This window comes from Cygnus olor, chromosome 12 (genome assembly GCF_009769625.2).
Source record: "Cygnus olor isolate bCygOlo1 chromosome 12, bCygOlo1.pri.v2, whole genome shotgun sequence".
NCBI lineage: Eukaryota > Metazoa > Chordata > Aves > Anseriformes > Anatidae > Cygnus > Cygnus olor.
Genome location: NC_049180.1, coordinates 15897830 through 15923238, shown reverse-complemented (window position 1 = coordinate 15923238; position 25409 = coordinate 15897830). Strand labels below are relative to the sequence as shown.

At 43.8% G+C, this 25409-nt stretch overlaps 1 long non-coding RNA gene across 4 annotated transcripts in view; it reads left to right on the top strand.

Moving 5' to 3' along the window:
* The window catches only part of LOC121076725, a 42065-nt gene that overhangs the window by 10596 nt on the left and 6060 nt on the right, over positions 1 to 25409 (top strand). For all 4 annotated transcript variants that reach the window (XR_005823684.1, XR_005823683.1, XR_005823685.1 and 1 more), the window contains one exon: positions 22804 to 22976. This is a non-coding gene — a long non-coding RNA (uncharacterized LOC121076725). The remainder of the gene's footprint in view (positions 1 to 22803; positions 22977 to 25409) is intronic.

The following is a 25409-nucleotide window of genomic DNA, read 5'->3' as shown; positions in this document are numbered from 1 at the left end:
CTTTTACTAGTGACTTGGGAAAGTATAAAATCAATGCTTTCTCTGTTTTCTGACTTTTATTAGCCTAAGAGTGGGAAAGTATAACATTTAAAAATACATACAACCTATTTTTGTCTTTCAGCTGTTGAGAAAGCTTTGCTTTGCTTTCGCCCAGAGACATGGGAAGCAGTGATAGATAGTCAGAGGGGGCAACCCATCTCTTTTATTCCCACCGTGCTCTATAATTTGTAATGCTTATTGTGTCTGAAGTTAAATCTGAGGCATTCCAGAGCCCGGAAGCTGTGTGCAGTGAGGACCAGTTGACAGTGCTCTGGGCTGGGAGGCAAAGGACCTGGAGCCGGAGGTCAGGGACGGATCTGGGAGCCCAGGGATCAGTCCTGGACCTTGCATGGAGCTCTGCACTGAAAGAGATGGAGAAAAACATGCTGCTGAGTCAGAGTGAAAGCCTCTTACACTGGTAAGAACTGCACAAGAGGCAGTGGAGAACCCAGCCCTTCTCCTTGTGAGTGTGGGCAAGTTGCCATTTCCTCACCAGCCGGGCATGGATAATGATGCTTTTCCGTGCTCGAGATCTGTGGCTGAAAATTGACTTGTTAGCAAGGTTTCTCAGATTTTGGATCCCGTATAAATAATATATTGATAATGGTTTGTTAGTGTGCTTTGGTTTCTTTTCAAGCATTGTCAACTGTTGTTCTGAAGTACATTAAAATGCAGGAGGAATATTTTGCAGTCAGGTACGACTCTGCCAGAGAGAGGTAATGGGGAGAAACAAGCTTCAACAGATAGGCAGGCAGTTGTCTTCATCGTACATACGTTTTAACTTGTGGAAAGACAAAAATAGTCTTCATGCCAGAGATGTCTAAAAACTCACTGAGTTGTCATCTCGATAAACTATCAGTCAGGACGTTTGTCATTTTGTTACTGTCTCTTGTGTGGCTTTATTCACCTCTCCCTGCACTTTATTGTAGGGGAAGTCAAAAAAAAAAAAAGTCCTTGGTGTCTTTTTTTATTTTATTTTATTTCTACAGAGCCTTAATCTGTTTTACATCTGTGTTTGACTGCAGAAAGGCAAGAAAGGGTGAAAATGGATCAATCCACAGCAAAGCAGTGGGAGAGCTATTTAGTACTGTTGAAATAACTCCTGTCCTGTCCTGACAGATCTCAGCGCTAGAGCTTCAAAAATACTAGCAATCCTACAGAGTTGTGTTTTTTTCTTTTTTTTTTCCTAAGTGAAGTACTAATATTCCCTCTTGATACGTTTCTGAAATTCTGCATATGTAGGTTTGCTAGAAATATTTAGGAGAAACAGCTGGACATTACAAGAAAGCTGTCTTTTGTACTTAATCTTTTTATATGACCCAGTTCATATTTATAGCATATTTTCCTTCAGCTTCCCTCCTTCTACCCCCAGTCCTCTGGATCTTCTGCATTTTGCATTTGTGTCTGAGTGTACTTTCTGATGAGAGGTCATAAGAGATCCAGCGCGGATTTTGTCGGTGCTGAGGGCCTGATTCTGCCCTCCTGACCAGGAGCCAGGAGCCTGACAGGCAAAGCTGTTAGCGAGCTGCCGAGGATCTGGCCTGGCACCACCTCTCAGGGAGGCACTTTCGGGACTCCTGCCCAGCCGTTTTGTACTCGCATTTACATAGATAATATATGGAGATTTGTGGTCGCCTCATTTGTAGCCATAAACTTGTTTGCAACCATCTTCACGTTATCTCTTTACGGAGGCCTGCTGTGAGCAGCCTCCTTTAGGACAGAGCTGTTAGTACAGCGTGGCTTGGGCCAGCAGAACATGGGTGAAACACCAGGTTAGCTCTGAGTCACTCAGCTGGGCTCAGAGCAGAAAAACAAACAGCCCCAAAGTCACTGCTGCTCTTAGGTCATTGTCTGGCTAGCACACAGAGAATATGGAGAGTCCTAGGAGAATTTTTTTTTCCCCTTCTCTGTGTTTCGATCTATGGGGCTGAACAGTTGATTCTAGTTTTGGACTGAACGGAGCATTTCAATAACTCGTATTTTAATCAAAATCAGACGTGTGTGTGTGCATTTTCCTCAACCAGCCCAGAAGAATTTTCTTTAGGGTATTTTGAAATCATTACACTTAATGGGTGATGTGGTGCCTTCTGACATTCTGAGACAGAATTCATCTTCATTACACCGAAATTATGTCATCATTGCTGTGCTCTAAACAGTAGAAACTAATCAAGTAATAGGCTGCTACAGAAAAGCTGTTAGGAGTATCAAGACTGTAAGGATAATAAATGTCTCTATTTTGTTGAAGAAAACGCGTACAATAATAACCAATCCCCTGCCTCTCCCTCCTTCGTAAGAATTCAGATCCTCCCTCAGTCCCTGAAGTTACTGCTTTCTTTAAAGAACAGGCTGTTGAAAGTTGCTCCTCTGAGCCTGAGCACTTACGGTTTGGAATATGCTTGCGTGTGAGAATTGTCACTGCCTCCTGTGATGACCACAGACATTCACGTGTTAAATGATGAGACAAAATTAATTGCCTTTTGCCAAGCAGCCTTTCCAAATGGTGCTGATCTAACCCCATCAAGTCAAGGGATCAGCAGCTGGGGTTATCGTTCCCCTTTTACTGTGATGCAGAAAATCCAGGGCTTTCTGAAGGGGAAGGCAGCGTGCCCAGCTGGTTGGGATTCGCTGGTCACGGGGCTGGAGCTTAACTGGAGAGTCTCCAGTCCAAAGCAGCCTGAAGAGCACATCAGTGCTCTATGCCCTCTGAGTTTTGGTTGTTTGGTATTTTTTTCCTCTGTGTTACAAGATGAAAGTGGTGTTTTCGTGGTGAATTTGTCATGTAACCCAGGTTAAAATAATCCAACCTGAAAATACCGAAGACACGAACATGGGGTTGTTATCCCAGCAGGAGAGTCAGGTGCGCGGTGATTGCTTCTGCTTGAGTGCTCAGTACCAAAGATGGATACACTAAGTCCAAAAAGCAGCATCATATTTTAACCGTCCTAGACAAAGAGCCCTGCAAATGAAGGTGAGCCTGTGTACTGCTTCATTCTTACAGTGTTTTCTCCTTTCAGCCGGTATTGGCTTGTCAGGGTTTGTTTTAAGCCAGCTGTTCTTCATCCAGATTCCAGTCTCCCTCATGTACTAAGAGGTCTGGAAGACAGTGCTGGCTGCGCTGGATGAAAAGGATACGTCTTGGCATATTGCTGGGCTATTAGTCCATATCACTGCACAGTAATCCCCAGGGATGGCAAATGATAAATGGACCGGACAGTAGTTAGCGAGTTAGAGCAAACCGGGACTAGACAGTAGCAAGTGAGGCTGTTGGCAGCGAATGCAGGTTTCCTGAGGATGAACCAGGCTACCTTGGTCACAGAGCTCACGTACTCGCCTTCTCAACCTGCTGTTCCAAATCAAATAGTTTTGTTTCTTTTTTTTCTCTTCTGGGATAAATAAATTATACAATTAAAAAAAAAATCAAACTGCATATGAATTCTGTGAGCCAACCAAGTGGAAAATCTGACAAACATCTATTTGCTTTTCTTTCTTAAGAGTAGCAAGACTTTCCCTCACAAATACCGTTAATCAACTATTCTCCAGCTTTTCAGAACGTGAAGCCTGCAAAGTATCTGTCTTACGAAGACATGGTAAAAAATTTCCTTTAGGCACCCTTGCCTGCTGAAGTCAAGCCATGCTGTGGCAGGCCTTGTGTGGCTGTGCAGAAGTCACTGGAGAACCGTCTTCTGCCACAAGCCAAGCGTGCAGCTGTCCAAATACCTTGCAGGAGTGTAATGGAGACAAGTGTCTGCTCTTCCTTAGAGACAGTCTCTTCATTGCAAGCTGTGGATGCAAAGCGTGAGGTTCTGGGAGGATTTGTGCTCTTCGTTCACACCTCTGGCCTGGGACAGGGAAAGCGAGACTGGCCTCTTTGCAGCTGCCTGTCCCAGGTGCACCTTCTGGAGCTCTCTGCATGACACTGATCCCCTTACGCTGGCTGGTGGCACGAATGCCACAGGTTAGTTCTTGGATAACGTATAGCTTGTGTCTAAGCCGCTATTAGATTTAGAAAACAGAATCATTTCCCAAAGCCCAGAGGGAGCAGAAGGGGAAGCAAAAGAGAATGGTTCTTAAAAAGTCTTATGTTTCTCTTTGGGAGAAAATTGCCATCATCTATCTTTCCTTTCTCGCAAGCTCCTGGAACCTACCAGTAGTGCCCTGCTGCTGGATTTTCAAACTTCTATTTTGCTGAAGAATATCTCTCTGATGCAGGTGCCAGTGTCATTTATCAGAGGATGATGTCAACATTCCTGTGTCATACATGACAAATGACAGCAGAAAGGAGTGCCCCTTGAATTCTTACTTTCACATGGCTCTTTCCTCTCTCCAGTTAAATGACATTTTATTTCCTACCATGTTTCAGCTCAGGCTTGTGTTGCCTCTAGAGAGGTGTGCGTACAATTGACTTGGTGCGTGATTTGGTGCCAGGCATTCAGCTCCAAACTCAGTGCGAGCTTGGATGGAGTCGCACTGCAACGGGCAGAAACTTTGCTCTCATGTGTCTGGGGCAAATTCTGCTGTAACTTACACCATCGGAAATGCCAGTAAGCTTCTCTGATGCATTCCCAGCGTCAGAGCTGGATGGATGTGAGAGCACCCTCTGTTTCTAACGCTTTTTAAAAGATGGCAGGTTCTGAGCTAATGGAAACCACCGTATTGAGAAGTGTTTGCTGTGCACAACGCTGCTCGTGCGCCAGCGGGCACTTGGCAGCCGAAAGCTGTGCTCGGGCCCCATCAGGGCCTAGGCTCCAGCTCTCTGCTGAACATGGGCCTGATTCGAAAGGTAATGTAGAAATTAATGGGAGCAGCATCTGGTGGTTCGATGAAGTGGAGCAGACCAAAATAAAAGCTCGGGAAGGAAACAGGGAGGGCAGAGCGCATATGCTGCCTCTAATCCTCTTTTTCTACTGCTTCTTTCTATTCTTCTTGCTGGAAGAAGGGATTTAGACTCTTCTCTTTTAAGCCATGCCCGTACAAAAAGGACTTTATTTTTAACTCGTGTTAAAATCCTGTCTTGGACTAAGCAGCTACAATTTTAACACGTTAGCTGACTGCGATAACCCAGAGGGGGGAGCTTAGGGTTTATCTTGACCAGCAAATGCCTGTTAAAATCGCTACTGCTTTGCATAGCGCTTGTTAAAATATTGTGATGGGCAACATGTGCTTTTAGAAACACACACCTGTACTCCTAAAGACAGCAAGGCCTTAGGGGAGGAAGTGATTCACAGGACCGCTGCGCCCTGCTCTTTCCACCCACTCAGCATTTGACTGTGGTGTGTTTTTCTCTGTTCAAACACACCAAACTGGTGATTTTTAGTACCAGGCTTTTAAGCTAACCAGGAGCGTGGCTTGTCTTTGTTCAGCACCCAGTTGAAGGACTGGATTTTCCTAAGAGCTCAGGATTCAGCAGCAACCAGGGCACGGTTTGACGTGTGCTTAAATTGCATCCCAAAAAAGCAAGCTTTTCCCGTCCTGCTCTTGCCTTGCACTGCACCAGTCCAAACATTAGTGCAGATACACAAGGGATTGTTCAGAGAAGCTGATCCAACAGAAAGGACCGTAAATAACTTCGATTTTTCAGCAGTGCTGCCATTTAGTTGTCATATTTCACACCTTCCGTCTAAAATCAACAGAAAGAACAAAGCCGTCTGTGGACTTTGAGGAGTTTCTGGATATTTTCTTAGGACAGAACCGCCTTTTTATTCAATTATCTTCCAGATGTTCTTCTCCCAGAGAGAGCAGGCTCGCTCCCCAGACCGAGGGAGAGCTGGGGGTAGGATAGTGGCAGCAGGAGTTTAGACAGACCTTGTTCAGTATATGATCATTCTAAAGCTTATGCACAAGTTTGTTTTCAAAACAAACACACACACATAAAGTGACTTCAGCAGGACAATACCATCGGCACAGTGACTTGTACCAGAAAAATTGACGGAACTAACCCAAACCTGCTTCTGGTCTCACGGGAGAGGGGAGAGGGCAGCGCTCGCTCAGGGACGCAGGAGTAACTCAGATGTCTTCATACGTTTATATTTTCAAAGGTTTCTTCAGGAGGAATGTGTTTAGCAACATACCTCTTCTTCCTTTTTAATATGAGAACTGAACTTTTTTCCTGCACACTTCTAGTTTCTCCCCAAAGCAGGGGTCCGCTAGCTCCAGGCTCCACCAGTCCCAAGGGCTGTGATCTTTATCGTAGGCTGCCAGAGATCATTATACACATCACTGTCACGTTGCGTTGTTGTTGTTTTCCCTTCTATTTCATTTTGTGTTTTTTTTAAATAAAAAAAAAAAAAATTGTAGGCTTTTCTTCTAGCCTTTGACTTGTAATCTGAGCCAAAAGACCTCTATTTCTCTCACACTCCTGTCATCGCGCTCTGCCGGCTGAAGTACTGGTTTTCACAGGATGAATTGCTGATATTCCTGCTTACACAAACTATGAGTAGCAACTGAGCCTTCCAGTCTGTAAGTGTCTGAACTCAGACAGTCCTGATATTAATATTCTTAATGGCAAGGCTTTCATTTGGGTTTCTTTTCCATGGTCTGAGATGTATTCCTCTTTCTCTAGTTACTGATAGATTTCTGATGTGCGCCCAGCAGGTGACTTCTAGGAGTCACAGTCTAGGTCAAGCTTACTTTGAAAAAAGGGAGGAAAGTTAAAGGGAGGAAAGGAAAACTTAGTTTCTTACATCTTTTCATACTGTCTTAGCTTTAGTCAGCATTTTTCAGCCCACGGTAGTTTCTTTAATAAAGCCTGTTTACCAAAACCGCCACCACCTTTCCTTTGCTTTTTACGTGGATCAACTCAAAAGTGGCACGGATTTTTTATAATGAGTCTGTCCTAGCAAGGCAGTGTGCACATTCATTTACCCAGGTATCTTGGGGCAGCTGTCACAGCTAAAGTTTCCAGGAAAGGAAGCTCTTACATTGAAGGAGGCACGTGTACTGCTGAAAAGGAGGGAGGTGATGGTGAGGAAGCGGTCCATCGCTCCCACTGTACACACCAAAAAATTAGAGGTTACACACCAAACTTTTCCTCTAGCTCGGAGGCACTGGGCACCTACATACCTCCAAGACACAGACAGGAGTTCTCCAGGTGTAAGGTGGTGGAAGCTGCCAGGGATGTTTCAGTTTCACAGCACCTGATGGGGCTGGATTGAGCACGCAGCCTCGTTGCAGTGTAGTCCTGAAATGCCATTTTTGGCAGTTCCTGCTGACTTACAGCTTCCTACGACTGAAGGTCTGAGCTATCCAGGTTTTCCACCAGCACAGTCCTGGTGCCAGACATGATGTAGTTTAATCATGGGAGCTGTACTTAAGCTGCTTATCAACATGATGAAGCTCAAGTGTCACAGATTGGCCAGCCCCAAGCTGGAGGGTAGGATTGGCTTCCTTACATTCTGATGTATCACCTTCACAAAGTCTGTGCCTGAGCATGTCTTCCTGGTGAGACGAGGCTGTAGAGGGATTCAGCCAAGTCAGCCAATTTGAGGGAAGTGTGAGCAGGACTCACAGGAGCCAGCACGCTGAGTACGGAAAATTTAGGAGGTGCTAAGGAGAGCCCTTCTGGAGCTGCACCCTTCCTGGGAGCCTGCATGCCTAACAGGGATCCTAAGTGAGGTCGGGATTTAAATCTCCTGGGTTTGAGGCCCAAAGTAGCACAGCAGGGTTAGTCCTCCGTGAAACAGCCTCAGAAGGAGGTAGAAGCGTGCCCAGTTTTGTATAAAGTAGACTGATCATTCAAATGCTCCTCTGATGTGGGTGAGATGTGGCATCTACTTAGCTGGATGGGTTCAAATTCACATCCTGAGACTGTCTTAACCAGCAGCTATGCCATGCTGTAGCGTGAGTAGCAGTTTGCTCTTTGTGTTCAGTCTAGTGCTAGGGGAGGGAATCAAAGGCAAAGAACAGCTCACTTCCCTTCAGCCTGGGTTGGTGATACAATTTCCTTTTGCTCTTCAGTTACTTAAGTTTGTGGTCTTAGGTGCTTTCAATATGAAGAAATAACTCCATTATTTAAGATAAATTAGACCTTCAGCAGGGAGCAGTAACGACTATGGAGGTGTATTTTCTCACCTGCACCCCACTGAGTCACGACCAGCCCCTAACTCATGGCCAAAATCCACGAGGAAATATGTTAGGTGTAACTGTGCCGATGCTGGTGTTTTCCTGGGATGGAAAGGATTGTGAATGTCAATATCGCCTGTTCCTCACCACTGTTTTTAAAATTTTCAAGAGTACCTACAGACTTCATCAGAGATCAGGGCCTTGACGTGTTGGACTAAAAGTAAGTGCAGATTGGCTCCTCATACAAAGAACTTTTGCTCTAAGGAGGCAAGACAGGCAAAAGCAAGAAAAGAAACAGAACAGGGGAATGATTTATCCAGGGCACAGGGCAGGTCAGCAGCAAAGTTAAGATCAGAGTCTGGATCTCTTGGTTTCTGCCAAGCCATCATGTAGAACATGTCCACAAGAAGGAATATTTTAGATATATGTGTGCAAATTGTAGACGTTCACTAGCATTGGAAATATATCCACTTAGAACAGGAGTTTTAACAACCAACCTTCGTAGCCCTAGTTTTCTGCTGACATGGTTTCTTACTGTGTTCCAAAACCGGGTGCAGTTCACCAGCTCTTCGTTTTGGGGCTTTCCTCTGCCCGCTAAGGTAGCATGCTACAGGGGCTTCCATGCATCTAGTGATAACAACCTTTTTATTTGCCTCCTTCCTCAGTGAGATGACAGATAATGGGAGGAAGTCAGATGCGTTTAAAATATACTTAGTTTTAACAGCACTGAGACACTTAACTTGTCAGCAATCCAATTATTAATCAGATTAATGGACTTTTATAAATCCACTGCATCCTTAGGGCAATTGCTTGGTTTATGTTTCACGCATACAGAATAAGGTTGCTCATCAGCTCTAAGAACTTTAATATGGAAACTAAAACTGAGAAGTAATCCTTGGCTTACTCTGCTACCACACCTTGCATGCAAGACTGCTGATCGTTGCCAGCATAGGAGCATCATTTAATTATGTTTTTTATTATTATTATTTCTGAGCATAATGCTACTGAAGAAAATCTGTCAGCATTTAATTAAGGACTAAATACAGTCAGTCTTTGTAGCTGGTTCAGTACCCACTTAGAAACACGTTTGATACCTTGGCAGCCAAAAAGGATACTCGTGGTAACACCATTAAGGAAGGTTTTGTAAGGGAAGAGGAATCTAATTTGTTTCTGGAAATTAAATTTATGTCTGAGATTTTTAAAAACAATTTAAGAGATATTGAACCCCTGTTTGTATTAGGAAGTAATGGGAATAGGTCACCCAGTTAGGTGTGTAGCTTTCTAAAGGAAAACAAACAATACGTGAGTTCTAACTCCCATAAAGAAGTCGGGACCAAAGCAAATCATAAGAAAGTAAATATCAATTAGTTTCAGTTAATTGTAGATCAGCTCTGGAGATGGGGGTGCTAAGAATGGGACACTTCAGAAGTTACTGGTGTCAGTGTCGTGACAGCATTTTCCCCTTGAGTGTGGATGATGAGCAAATGAAATTAACAGAGGCTTTACTATTGATTTAAGAAACTCAGGCAGGGGGCTCCAAGGACTGGCTAACATTGAGCACACACGGAAGTGCTCTCCAGGAGAATTCTCTTTTTTTATATCAGACGCGGCGTAACTAAAAAGCACAAGCAGATTTGTATCTGTGAGGCTGAACTTTTTAGGTCATAAAAGCAAAGAACTAGGAAACATCGCGTGAGAGTCCCCTGAAGGAAAGCCACTAATAGAGGTTGTGTGTGTTACATATTCAGATTTCCAATTTCAGCTTTAATAGTAACTCAGTTTCTACTACCGAAACCTGCTCCTGCACCTTTATGCATTTGCCTCGTTAAGTATTTCATAGTTTCATGTGAAGTGCTAGCTTGCTTTCCTCTGCAGGAAGGCCCACGGGAGCTTTTAGAGCTGAAATAATAAATAACTGACTTCTCCGAAGGAGCCATTAAACTTTTTCCATCTCGGATGAAGTAAACAGATATTGTATGTGGAAATGCAAAGTCGTTGTCAGGTCCGTGTGTGTGGTTAATCACTAGATATATTTCCTCTGGAATGATTTATTAGTTTCCTTTGTAGTTCTGTCACAGAGTTTACTTGCCATTTCAACCTGAAATAGCCATTAAATCATTTTTTTTCTCGTAGCAAGAAGTAAATCTGTACTATTTGCTGATTTGTTTATTACTGTCTGGAAACTTAATCCTTCTCCAAGTCAGAGATTTTAAATATGTCAGATCGTCTTAAAGCTGCACACCAGTTATATGGGTGACATTATATGTGTTCAGAGAAATTCATTTCAAGTACTACAAATGAGTCCTTTAGTAATACCCAGGAGTCATAATGTCTGTGACATAATGAACCCTCTAAATTACAGCCTACGCTAATTAGATCAGTTATTGCTACATTCCAATCCATGAAACAATTTGCTTAAAGTGGTAGTTACCTGGAATGAACAGACACATGGCTGAGTGTCAGCGACCTCTCTCTTTCTATACCACTTGCCATACGGACCGGCCATGCCCACGGTCCCGCCACGTCTCTGCCTCCGGGGACAGTGGCTGCGGCAGGGATGAGGTTGGTGACACCTGGGAAGTACGGCGGGCCCCTCAGGGAGACACGGTGGCCCCTGAAGTGGAGCATCTAGGAGGGTTTTGATCTTTTCTTCCTGTTTTCAGTGTCATTTACATGCTTGTTCTTCAGCTACATCTTCTCCATTAAATATATTTTGTCTCATCATTATGGCTTTAATTTTCTCTAGGTGCTCAGTGTTGTTTATTATTATTATTATTATTATTATATTCCCTCTTGCTGCCCAGTCTTCATGCTCTCTCCTGTTCATTCAGCAAAAACAAATAGCTGGAGTGACGTTTCTGACCCAAAAGCACGTGAATCTCGGTGGGGAAATGCTGTGCTGGACTCTGTGCCTGAGCAAACTACTGTACGGAATTTTGCTGAGAATGGATATCAGCCGTAGGCTGCTTCTTTATTTCGATGTGGGCTGGGTAACTTGATTTTACACCATGATGATCGGTACAAAGCTCTGAACAGCACAAACTGTCTGCTGGTCACTTGATACTGTGTGATTAGAAAGGAGAGCAGACACATGTAAAGGGGTGTTCTTTTTTTCCTAAACACATCCTACCAAGGAAAGGTTAAGAAAATTTGCACAACAGCAAACTGAAAAATGTTCTGTACACATTTCAAAATACATTTAAAATGCCAGCGACAAAAAGAGCAGCCATGTGCATTTTACTGAGTTGTTCGCTTTGCTTTGTTGGACATTTTTCTCAATTTCAGGTCTTGTGTATTCAGAAATGCTCCTACGGCCTGGAAACTGCAGCAGAGCCCCGAGTCTTGGTTCGGGCACATTTGCTCTTGCCTCACGAATGTGTCTGTGTAATGAATGTGTTGTAATTGAGACTGTGTCGTAAGGCACGGACACGGTGAGCATAGCTGGGAGCTGGCTACGTCTGCCCTGTGCAGCTCCCCGTGCTCCCATACCCAGGACCGTGACGCTGCCTGCAGCCCACCTGCACCCGGTGCCCTCCTCATTTTGGACCTGGGCTTCTTTCTTCTTCCCTGCACCTGGGGATAGAGGTGCTCATTTTGCAAGGGAGGGTTTTTTTGCATGGAGAACACATGCTTTTCTCCTCTCTCTTCATTTCATTTTCTCTCGTTTTCATTTATTTTTAGGTGTTTCTTCTTTTTTATTTGACACTTCTTTGCCACTGTTTGCTCAGCGCCCTAAGTACATCAGGAGAGAAAAGGGTTGAAGGTGCATATAACTAAAATGGCTTCTTATTTTTATTTTAACTTCTGAAATTTCTGCTATTTTTTGCAGACAGTCCTATGGCCAAACTCTAAACAAATGTTGTGCTGAAATGAAAGATCCTTGCTTTTAAACGTGTTACTAGTGGAGGTGTGCTCTTGTTGCTAGAAGAGGTTGCTAATCCCCTGGCTATTATATATTATATATATATATATATATATATATTATTATATATTATATATATAATATATATATATATTATATAGGCTATATATATATATATATATATATATAGGCTATTATATAAAAATCTGATGATTTTGTTCCGAATTCACTCTGTGAGCAACTGTGGTTTCACTTCTTCTTTCTGCTTTGTAGGGAAGAGCTGTGGTGTGAGCCAAGGAGCCGTGCCTGTGACTGCTTGGCATAGGAGCTGTTCTGCTGGGCAGACGCTGCCGGGCGTTACTGCCAGTGACCGGCGCAGTGTCGCTGTACGGTTTGGGCTCATTTTTCCAATGGCTTTGTAAAATAACTAGCAAAGAACCTGCAGTACTTAATGAGGCTGACAGGCACGGAAAGGTCAAAACCAAGCAGGAGACCTGTTCTGACTCATTCCTTCTGGACTTATAACTTGTTTCTTACAGACCAAGCAGTACTTTTCTTTTATTAAAAAAAAAAAAAAAAAAAAAAAGAATTAAGAGATGACAGGCTGAAACTGCCTACTTTCCTTTCAGTGTCAGAAGACATAAATAGTTTAAGTCTGCAGTGGTTTCTGATTGAATATCCTTTTGAAGTAATGATAGCTATAATTTAAAGCAACAGTTACCATATTTTCTTCTCTCTGTGACATTCTTTGATGCCCTAAGTATAAATCTGCTTAAAATAGCTATAGCAATGCCTGGGTATAGTACAGGATTTTTGGAGGCTCTGCCTCTAATTGCCATCATATGTCCCTAATATCACAAACGTAGCTGGCTAATGACAATGTTGCTGCAAGGACTTTCTTGACATCAGAAGAAAGGTAAACTCGGAGGTGCACGTTCAGTTTAAATTGTTTGCGAAGAGTAAAACTTTTACAAAGAACTTGTTTTTAATTAAAATAAATACTGTTCCAGGGCTGTTTGGCCCTGGCTGTATATTCAGCTGGTAAGGGGTATTATCTTATTATCTAATACAGCATTAGAAAATTGCCAATTTTTAGGGGCAATTACAAAAATATTTTGGCATATTAAAAAAACAATTCCAGGCTTTGTTGTTGTGTCACGCAAATAAGATGTAATCAATTAAGTAGATTTTTTTTTCCCAAAGGAATTGATGATATTGGGAAAGAATATATTCAATTTGAGGGTAAATGGAGGTTCATGGGCATCTTTCTCTATCCACTGCAATTCTGTTGAACAGATTTTAGCTTCCACTCTGTACTATTGCTGCTAGACCAGAGGCTGAGTCTCTGTAAGCATATTCGCTTTAAGAGCATGTCAGTATTACCCTGGTGCACTGCGTGAAATGGGGGAAAGACACAATGCATTCAATATTTGATACTTAAATTATTCCATATTTGCTGTTTTAATAATAAGTGTTTTCTAATTTAAATGAGTTGTCTTGTTTGTATTTAGGCCTAATGGATGAGAAATGTTAAGAACAATCCTACGGAGGCAGCAGAGGCCTCCCTCAGGACAAAGGCCATAGTACAAGCTCGGAGAACAGCATTAGTATGGATGGGAAAGGAGTTGGGCAGACAGTAAAAGGGAACAAGAAAGACGAAATTAATTACATGACGTACAATAGCTCTGTAATGCCTGTCAAATGGGAATCACAACCAGCAGCAGTTTTTGCAGTTTATTGCTGAGTACACTTTCTCTGGTTCTGTGTTTTTGCTTCCAGCCAAGACCACCAAGTCCCGTTTGCCTCGCTCAGTGGGACATGCTCTGCATTTTCATGACCTGATGCTTTTTCCTAATTACATGAAGTTCAAATCCCTGATAGCTCCACTGACTTCAAGAGTAAATGTATAACTTTATAAACAAGGTAGGTCAGGAACAAGAGACAATCCTGCTGCAGCAGCATATACTGCTCAGCAAGGGCTAGTTTCTTCTCTTGCCTTGAGAAGTAAAACACAAAACAATTTGCAGCGGTCCAAATCTCTGGTGCCTCTCCCTCTCGTTTGTGACAAAGCAATGGCAGAATTCTGCTCCTGGTTGATTTGCTGGTGTAATGAGCAATTTTAAGGCACAGCAGTAGAGAAGTAAGGCCTGGACTTCTAGTAGGACATGAAATTACTGAGAAGCAGTTCGCTCTTTCTCCTGCTAACAGATGTAACTGAGATATAGAGAAATGAGGTTTCAGTTTCATGGCCTGACTTTTCACCACGTGCAAACTCCACCACCCAGGGTGTGGATTTCTTCAGAAATTCTTCAGTGCAGGTAGGACAGCACACTTGGTCTTGCACCTGAACAGATTGCAGACAAATTCATATAATTTGATGGGAAAGTCTTCAGCTGCTTTGTTTACTTCCAGAAGGCATTCTGTTTAATCTGTCAGAATGAGTTTAGAACTGCTTTTATTGTTTGGACAAGCAGTCATTCAGCCAGCTCTAAAACCCTGCCTGGTTCTGTCCAACAGCACGGTGTGTAGTGGCTTCAGGGTCACAGGCAACAACGGGCAGAAGGCGTTGGTGTATCCTGGCGCCTTCTAGATCCTTCCTGAGAAGGGGGCAGGGAGAACTGTGGTGGCCAAGACCTCAGGTAAAAGACAACCTGGAGATCAAATAGTAATCCAGGGCTCATTGATGCCCTGCTCCTCTGGGAAACGAAGGGCTTGTTGAGCCAGGAGTGCCCTCCCTGGTACTAGTAAATAATTCAGGCTGTACATCAGCATGTCTGGGGCAACGCATCCCTGCAGCAGGAAAGAGCTGAGCAGGACTTAAACTAAGCAGCAACTAGGTGGGTAATGCAGATTTTTGTGCTAATGAGAAAGCCTTTCCCTGTGGGACAACACAGGATTTCAAGGCAGTAAGGGGAAATAGAGGATAGTCTATAAAAAAAAAAAAAAAATGAAACTGCTCAAGATTTATTTGTCTTTAAGAATGGTCCGTGTAACAAACACGGACCTTCAGGAAGATGAACATGTAAAGGTTGCTGACCTTTAGATGAGGTATTGCAGATGGTTGCATAAAGTCAGCCAGTGAAACCACATCAGAAATGAGACAATCTGAAAACAGCTAGGTACAAAAAAGATAATTGTTGGATGCGTTTTTGAGGGGGAGGTTCCAGCTGTTTAAGCATCTTCTGGCTGAAGGATGACCACCTGCTTGAGACCTGACTTGTAGAGAGCAGCAGACCAGAGGCTGCTTGTGCAGGAGGTGAGCAGAGACAGGACACACCAAATGTGCAGAAGAGACCTGGCGGTGCCGCGGGTCAAGGGACGAGCCAGACCAAAGGAGGATATGGGAGTCAACGCACAGCTGGCTCCTGTGGCCCTTTTACTGAGACTGAAAAAAAGCAATGAATTTTCAAAAATGTGACTTTTTCTGGCAAGGTATTGTGCTTGATGTTTTAACAACAGATCCCACTCCAAAAGCCACATTATTAGTCATCCTCCTGTTCTTAACAGTATCAGGCGCCATCAAGATGATCAAAACAATGCTTGTTTTATTAACCTGTTGTGTGTTTTACGTCTTACAACATGCATTTCTAATATCCGAGAATGCAGTTCTGAAATGGCAAAATCACAGTGAGAATTTCACAGTTACTGGCATCAGTCCGCGTCCCATACAGCTCGTCTTAAAGCATCAGACTGAAAGCAGTTACATGGCTACGATAACACTGAAGCATTCCGATGCCAGAAAACAAGAAGGATGCGAAACCACTGTGACTTACTGGTGGCTGTGCTGCCTGCCTCCGTACCATGCAAGTTTTAATTATTTTTGAGTGAGTAGATGAGGGCAGGCTGGGAATCTGGGAGGCTTGGGGGAGCAGGAGGTCGTGCGCCAAAGGAGCTCAGCGCCACGCTCGCTGCTGCAGCCCTTCCCGACACCGCACAGCTCACATCCTGGCAGAGGTTCCTTCATCTGTTTGTGATCACAACTGACTTCACGTGTTCCAAAATCCGAGCATGTCGAAGAAAACACTTGTGATTTTCACAGTGAAAAAGTTGTGGGCAATAATAGTTACAGAGGACAGAACGAAAACTGCTATGAAAGCTGAGCTGGCGGCTGCCTGAGCCGGTGTCCCGCAGCCCCGAGGCTGGGCTTCGGTCGGGAACGTGTTCCTCAGCTGTCCTTGGTTTTATTGAGGGCGATGCGAAGAGTGTCTTCAATGGATCCGAATCTGGCCGTATTTCTGCTCCAGGCTAAATGGGAAATTATCCTCCATGTATTTTTTTCATATTCCTGAAAGTTCTCAAGCCAGCATTGTATGGTTTTCCTACTTATTTCCTTTTGTTCCTATTTGAACATCTGTCTGAAGTAGTGTATTACATACTAATTAGTTCAGAGCGCTTTTTTGCCTTTTTTTTTTCGCATGGTTGGGTGTGATTACAGTCTTCCACTTCATTTTCGTTAATTTGCTTCATTTATTTGCTTTTGATCTTTTATTGGTCCTTGTAGTGTGTGTGTGTGTGAGAGGGAGCGCACATGTGGGCATGTGTGCATGCAGACAGGATAAATTTCTGCATTTATTTCCTTTCAGACCCTGACAGCACTCTCTGGGTTACTGTGCAGAGCTGACAGTGGGGATCTCTGGTTACATCTTGTGCTCACGTGTGGCCCCAGTTCTCAGAACCACGCACAAGAGCAGCATCGGAGCCACTGTGCCCTGGCCGGTCACCTGCGTGGTGCAGCCCGTGAGCCCTGAGCTTACAGCACAGCACAGCTGTGTCCCAGTGCTCAGCATCTTCCTAAGTCATCCTTCAGGAGGAGGTGCCATCCTACAGCAGTAGTCAGGCCCTGAGTGGGGCCGTGGGTACCAGTATGCTATAAACAAAAAGTCGGGCGGTTTTGACTGGGAGGTTTGTGTAAGCGATTATTCTGAACAAGATAATGCAGGTAAATGAAATTGTAATAGTTAGAGCCAAATGGATGAGAAATATTTTAATGGAAAATAATATCAAATAGTTTTGCAGTGGCTTGGTTGCTGTCAGTTGGACTCGACTGGAGATAGCAATTAAGATTATGACTTTGAATTTATCCAATAAATTAATTGCTCGTTCCTTGGACTAAAAGGGTGCAAGTCCTGGAAACATGCTGTTATTTACTGAAGCTGCATTTTTTTAACTGGTACCTTTTCTGGTGTTTTATTACCGGTGAAATGTGGAATCTCTTTATTTTGTTTGACTTCCACTTTGAACAAAATGAAAACAACCTCTGCTTGTGATGAGGCAGTAAAACCCAGGGAAGCGATGGCGCTTTGATTCCAACCAGACTGACCCTGTGGCTAGAGTCAGCTCCAAGGCACCGCCGCCATATGGTTTGAAACAGGTTTTTGACTTCATTGTTCTCACACCCAGCCATCCCTTAACCTCTCCGCGGAACAAAAATACACCCGGTCACAAGCCGCAGAACCAAGTCCTGGGTGTCAGGAGCTGGTAACTGTGGAAAGGGGCCATGGGTTGGCTGGGCTTTGCCATCAGCAGTTGTTCCTTACTCCTGGTGCTGCGGTGGGAGCGGCCATGGGCCAAATGGTTTCTGCGGCAGTCTTTTGGGCTGACAGTCTCTTCAGCCTACAAGAAGCGCTGTAAATATCCATATCCCAAAATGAAATAAATACTAAGTAACGCTTCTCGGGATTGTTGTCAACAGCATCCATCACAGACTTGTGACCCAACTTACTCAGCTGCCACATGTTTGGGTCTGGGGTGCCCCACTCGTCTTCTGTGGAGGGACACGTACACTTGCTTTTCCTCCTGTAGGTTCTCCTCGTTGCTGATAGTGAAAGCATGATGATGTTGCTGTGGCAGAAGATGAACTTCACTTTTCCTTTCATTCCCTATCCCTCACATCATAGCATGCCAATACACGTTTTGCCTCTCCTGTAAAGTTGTGGGGTAGAGCTCTCCATCACATGTCATTGTTGTCTATAATTACTGCTCTGTCACTGTCCTGGAGAGGAGCTGCTTCTGTCACCCCATCATCGGCTTTCTTCTCATCTTTTTGAAGCTTCACTTTCTCTTGTAGGTATCCAGGCACAGACACATGATAGACTCTGATGGTTTTTGATCTTTGCCCTCATACCCTTGGATCTTACTCACCAATCTTCCTTGCCTTTCTGTCATTGCTAATAAATTTTCTTTCCATTAATGTTATTTGTATGTTAATATCACTGAAGGAAGAGATGCTGTAGTAGCAAACACTAATTCCATACCAAGAGGCATCACCTTGGTTTGGCTGGTGCTCATATGTATAGCAATGGCAGCCCACACACATCCTCTAGGTGTACATCTTCCCCAAAGCCCCTATTTAATGGGCAGTTAGAAGGAGAACCAATGAGATGTTGTTCGTATTTGCTAAAAGGCTTGTTTCTAAAATCGTTTCAAGGATTTTTGTCTTTGTCCTGCGCTACAGACCTGTTCATACATTTTTAGCTCTACAGCTATGATCAATAAGATGTATTCTGGCCCTGCTATTGTTCTGTTTCTCAGGCAGTGTTTTTAATAGCCCCTGTTATTCCTTTTTCTTGACATATTTTATATAAATATTATAAGAATATGTTTGATTTGTACCATCTCATCTAGAACCTTTTAAAATTCCTTCTCAAACTAAAAGCATACCACTGCTTGAAGAAAAATAAGCACAGTACCCTTATCACTCTGGTACTGTTTTCTTCTAAAATATCTCCCATTTGGAAGTCTTTACTGTAATAACTGGGATATGAGCACAAAGGCTGGAATTTTCCCAAATAAGAAAGCTTTAAGCCATAATTTCTTAGTACAAAAGCTTCTTTTTTGTTAAATTATATATAAGTATTTTCAGCAGGACCTCCTATGCACAAGTATGTGGTGAGCATTCACTTTTGCAATATCAGCTGAAAAGTATACTTTCAACACCATTTATATTAATGTCACTGTTACAAACAAATCTTGCTTTTTTTCCGAGGGCAAGCCGGAGGTATGCAGTCAGAGATACATGCACAAAACGTGTATCTGCTTTTTATTTCCAGGATCCTCACTCTCTGGTCTCACTTACCTCTTTTAAGACCTTTAAAGATTGCTGCGCAGGAACACAAGCCCTGACTTAGGGTCTGGACAAAAGCGCAGGTTGGGCGTTGAGTGCAGCTCACAAGCCATAGACCCTACACGCAAATGGGGACGCATACCTCCTTCTAATCTGTAGGCTCAGGGTCCTTCTGGTTTTGCCCCCTTCTGCACCTTTACATCCATATTAAGAAGAAGAAAATCCATCCCATTCTTCAAAAGAAAAAAAACTGCTGCTGCAATGTGTCGCTATCAGCTACAGCTGAGAGTTTTCAAAGGAGATTTTGGTGGGATTTGGGTGCCTAACTGCCCTGAATTCTTTTGGAAATTCCAGTCTAGTAGTCCTCTGAGGGGGTGTAAAAACTGCCTCCTGAGGGGACACAGCATTACCAACAACCACAGACAGGCAGGGACCCTGAGGGTGCCCTGCTGGTGAAGGGACAGCTAGGAACAGCACTGCTGCCTGCTGGCTCGGGGCGAAGAGCTCTGCCACTCGCCCCGCTGCTCAGGTTGCAAGGGCTGCATTTGCTTTGGAGCTCTCTAAAATATTTGGTTTGCCTTCCCGCTGGCAGGGTTCCTTAAAGCACTGATGAGACTGCAATTACTAAGCACTTCATAGCTCTGGTCTATAAAAGTTAGGTGGGTTTTTCTGCGTGTTTCCCATGAAATCTTTGTAAAGGGTGTGTAAGAAATGCCGGTTCCAATGAAGAAAATACCAGATGATGCATTTGCTTTTCAGCGTATATACAGAGTTTAATTTAGCATAGAGAAGCAACTAAGAATCAACTATTGTTATGGTAAAACATTTCCTTTCATCTAGAGTTATATGTGATCCCATAATAAATCCAAATGTGTGTGGTTGTTTGTTAGAAAGTGAAAATTGTAATTAACAGTGAGGCTAGTGCTGAGTTTTGCTCTCTCTATTATCTTGGAATATCAGGTTTTGTGTAACATGAGCATTCAGAAGCAAAACCTGCATGAAATCTCCCAACTGTGAATGCCTTTTCCTTGTACGAATTTGATGTGAATCTCTGGAAACTTGCTAAGTCCCTGGGGGGGATAAGAATTCACAGATCTAACTAACCCCGAAGGTCATGTTATCACGCAGATTAACTATTCTCAACCAATTTCTGAAATTCATTAGGCAGTTAAGGCTTTCTATCAACATTAGTAATGTGTACTTTCTTTTTCTACCTATTTGTCCTTAAATATATTTATTAGGTCCTTGACACACACTGGCCGTCATTCCTCTTATTAATGAGCTTCTCGCGTGTCCCTGAAGAAGCATCTCAATTTCATGTGTTTAGCTAATTATTCTTCTAATTATCCTTTTTTAAAGGAGTCAGTACCCAGTACCACAAGCACTGAGACATAGCGCTCTTCCACAACATTGAATTTCCTTTAATAGTATCAATAAGACAGCTTTGCAACCCAGACAGAGTTGTTGTGTTGCAGAATAAAATAAGAGGTGCTTATTCTGTAAAGTTGGCAAAGTCAGTGAGTGTGCTGTGGGCTTGGCCCCTACGGGGTTCTGTAGGAAGTCACCAAGAGTCAAATTCATCCAAAGGAGGATTTTTATAAGATGTAAGTCTCAGATGAGGTCTTTTCTGGTTGAACTGATGCATAGCATGGACAAGAGCTGTGTATGAAGGTGGCCAGTGCGTTTGGGCTGAAGCCTGTTAGCTCCATACTGTTGTGGAAGGGGTTGACTACGAACAAAAGGCTGGAGGAGGCTTCTTGTGGCATCGAGCCTCGTCTCCTGTTAACGTAGGCTCTGTGTCTGGTAATGCCCAACACTTATCAAGCTGATCTGAAAGCAAGTATTGACTTGTTTGGGGTTGGTGGCTTTTTGTTTTGGGGTTATTTGGGTTTGGTAGTTTTGGGTGTGTTTTACTGTCAGAGAACATCCTTATTCTGATGGTTTAGGACCTTCTTTCAATTTCCAGGTATGTATGGTTGGTTCACATCTAATTCTCTTTGTATTGATGTTGTCCTATAATTTCTAGCCCATAAACTGACATACCAGCTGCAAGAAAAATCTGAATTTACTTTCCCTGTAGGAAAGAAGAGGCTGAAATACCTCTGGGCACCCTAAGTCTGAAGGCACCCTGCTACTGCACTGCTGGGGAGCATGACATGGGTGACCCTCACCCCTATACCTAAGGAAACATCTCTAAAGAGAAGTTTTATTTCGTCCCCAAGCAGCTAGGGCATAAATATTTTTTTCTCTTCCAGAAAGCTTCTGCAAAATGATAGTCTGCTCTTACACCAAACCATTTAATAAGTTTAATTAAATGGAAGCTTATGATAATTAAACCAAAAGCCTGAGGGCCCTGTTCTGTGAGGACTTACTCCTTGCATAAGACCAATTTCCATATAATTTAGACAACAAAATAGCGTAACAGTGCTCTGCCGTCTAATTTATGTGAAATTGGTATTCTCCAGCCCAAATTTATATTACACTGTAAACACACTTCTCGTATCTTAGCAGAAGTGAGATAGCTCGCGTACAAGTGCTGGAGCAGAGGAGAAAGACAAGAGGTTTAAAAGGGATCCCCCTCCCGTTTTTTTTTAAACTGAATGCCCAGAATAAACCCAGAATCTGATAAATGCTGCATGAGGATCAAATATCCTTAAAGAAATTCTTTAACGTAGCAGGTACTTGTAGGTTCTCCTTTCGTAACAAATTTGCATATTTACTACTTCTGGGTGTTTTCTTGAACTAACGTTTGTGATCAATGCTAGGAAAAGACCACGCTCCCTATTTTGGAATTCTTTAGCATCTCCCCGAGTGTCCCAGAGGAACGGTACAGTGCATTATCTCCTCCGCCACCTGTATTTTTATTGCACTTCAAAACAAAATTCCAATACTACAAAGAGGCGATGGGGCCTGATCCTTCGCTACCTTACTCCAACTTTGTGCAGCCCACTGAAGACAAAGCCGTTCCCCTTGCCTAAAACTGAAGCAGTGGGATGTCCCCAGCCCTGCCCGCTTGCAGCTCCTGGTCCATCCATTCTCTCACTGCCCTCTCCCACACCCCCAGATGCTGGCAAGGATGATAACCACGGGGAGGGTGAAGGGGGACCCTTTCTGCACTCCTCTACTCCTCTACCTGGGTGTGCAGCACGGCTGGTAACCGAGCCCTTGGTGTTTGATGGCTTTCCTGCACAAGCTGGTCGGTTTTCATGGGTTTGGGTTGGTTTTTGTACTTTTTTAAGAGAATGGAAGTGGTGGTAGTGGTGGGTTGCCTTCAGAAGGAGGCTAGTTGTGTGCCAGTTTGTCTTCCAAAGTAGTGGTTCCACGTTGAGGAAAGCTATAGGTCTGATAGTTGTAGAAAAGTAGAAGACATTATTTTGAATGGGCTGCTCCTGTGCACTGCTGCTTGGTATTAAATGCTGGTGATTAATTGCTCGGGGTTAGGAGATAACCAGGTCAGAACCTTATGAGATAGACACTTCCCACTGACAGTCAGATGGTAGGGACCTACACCTAAAGTCCATTTGTGCGAGTAGTAGGGAGATACCACCTTTCGTACCATAAATGAGTTTATAATTATTGTTCATAATGGCTATCCCTCTATTTCCAAACCTTCTAGACACTGTCACAACGCTGACCTGCAGTTTTGCTTGCACTACAGAGTAAACATAAGGCCCAGAGGTTAAAACTTAGCCCAGATGAGCCAGAATTATTCCTTGTAAGAGCAGACATCTGGAATATCTAAATATCCAACGAATTCCAAATCTGTGACCTTTGCTTGCAGGTACAGACTTCGTCATGGTGATCACGTCTCTGCAGCCTCGAGGCCAGATTGACGAAACACACACCCCAAAACCTCTGCTGGGCTGGAGCTGCTGCAGAGGAGAAGCACAACCACTCAAGGGTCTTTACCTGAGGAAGCTGCCGAACTCTGTGCTTGGCAAACTCTGTTAGCAAGTAAGATTCAAAGTCTTTTTACTTATTGGGGTATAAACCTAAACTAGTAGAAAGTCTCTCTGAGGAACCCACACACCATGTCACACCATGTCAGGGAGCTGCATGTGGCAATTATTTATAGCTACAAGCTGAAACATGGATACCTGAAACTGCACTCTGCTGCAGACAGGGGTTGCACTTGTCTTTGAGGTACTTGGTGGTAGACTGAAGGCGTGTCTGCATGTCAGTAGGAATATTACCATTTTTCAGAGGAAGCAACTTCCCACCTTGTTACATTTACAAATGGGACAGCTTCTCAAGATTATTAGCATGCTTGCCTCTTCTTCACTTAACTTTTGTTAGGTTAGGAAGGTTCTTGGAGTAGAGCAGTATATCAGCCCCAGAATCTGTTTGAAGGTTTTGTACTGAGGCCTAAACCTAGATCTGTATTCCCCAAGACCTCCTCTCCTTACTGTGAACAAAAAGAGAGCACCACACCATGCCCAGCTGCACTTTGAAGTGAATCAGGTAGTGCAGAGCTCCTGGAGGACTTTTAGGTGATGGATCCAGATCTGGCAAATTTCGCAGCTGCTGGTTTTACCCTGACCTTGTAGCTCCCAACAGTGGGGTGAGTTCCAAAAAAATCAAGGTGATGATATACTGGGGAAATGTGCAAGGAGTAGGAGGGCATCCACAGGGTCTTTGTGAGGTTGGGAAAGAAGCATAGATGTGTGAAAGGGAATTACGGGAGGAAGGTGAAGAGGATAAATGTTGGTTCTCTTCCTGTGGTATCTAACTGCAACTCCACTGAGCCCATTCCCATAAAATTTGTCTGCTGGGACCTCTATACTAGTGCCGAATGCCATAGATGCAGCATTTGACCTTCTGCAACCGTCCTGAGAAATCCATTGGAACAACTCCTCTGCTCAAAGAAGCAAAAGGAAGCGATAGGGGTTATTAGTATTCATTTATTGAGAACACACTTGTGTAGAGGTCTGAGCTGTGTTTCCATGCTTTCAAGTAGATACTTGATTAGGAGGAGCTTTCTGCTGCAAAATTGGTAAGCTCTAACATCCAGAAAACACCAGTCTCATACTCCACGCTAACATAGATGCGGTCCTAGGATCCCTCATAAGCTCTGCAGAGAGCAGAAAAGGATACTGCACCGCAGTTACAAACCTCAAGACAAATATTGCTATTCCTACCATGTTTTGTTGCTGATAAGAAAGTCCACATTTCAGGCCAGGTGCAGGCCCTGTGTTAGGTGTATATAAGCTTCAGGGAGACCAACAGCATCTTCTTCCACTTACATCAAGTCTGAATCTGGCCCATAGAGTTTGTAGAGTGGCCCAGGAAAAAAAAAAAAAAAAAAAACAATGTATCTTACAGGAGCAAAGGAGTCTGCTAGGAATAAAGAAACCAATCATGGACTTAACTGAGAGATGCAGAACTGAATTTCGGGGCAAAAAGCAGCCTGGTCACAGCCAGCCTTTCTCTGGGTCTGACCATGTGTTTTCAGACACGTTTCTTTAACGTTAGGCCATCAAGCAAAGTGAAAAGTATGTCTTATTAGTTCACACACAGCACTGAGATTCTGAACGATGCCGATAAATAATGTACAAGGGTGAGAAAGTACAGGTCTGTTTGCTCTGGGCCTCTGGCTGCGGGGCGCGAGGGGCAGGGAGCACAGCCCCTCTGCAGCTGAGCCCTGCCGAGGGCTGCATGGCATGGCATGGCACAGCACAGCATGGCACGGCACAGCACGGTGCTGCGGCAGCAGGGCAATGGCGGGGCCAAACGCTGCGGCTGTCGGCCACGCTCCGCTGCACTGAGGCTCTTTTCATAGCAAGGCTCCCATCTTCCAGCACGCCACGTACACACAGCGTCTTCCAGGAGGTCGTTACCTCACTGTTATTTTACACTTCCCTCCCAAAAAGCTTCAAAGTCTGTTTTTTAGCATATATTTATTAAAAGTTTTTCTCGCTGTTCAAAAGAATAGCAGAGTCGCCGCTCGAATCCCCACTGTCAGCGACGGCCGCCCGGCTGAAGAAAGGAGGCGAGGGAGGCTTTGCTTTGGCAGGGCGGGGTGGGGGGGAGAGAAAATAAAGAGAAATAGGCCGAGCTTCAAAGGGCGCATTTCCATAATTGCCCTGTAACTTTGGCAAAATAAATCTGAAGGGCTGAGAAAAGCGCAATCTCTCAGATGAGTGCACTACAAAAGCCCCAGAGATCCCCAGTCCCACTTGTTACCATTCTAATTCAGTGAGAGAATTCGGTCCCTAACCTCAGTAACAAAAGCCATGAAATCACCGTCCTCCCATGCCGATAGCCCATGCCTAAAGAATAAGACCTTATCCAGCCTTTGTCTCCCTCTGCCCCCTAACATTCAGGACAAATCAGAATAGCATTAGGAAGGAGAACAACTGCACGAGGGCTGCTGGACCAACAGCGTAA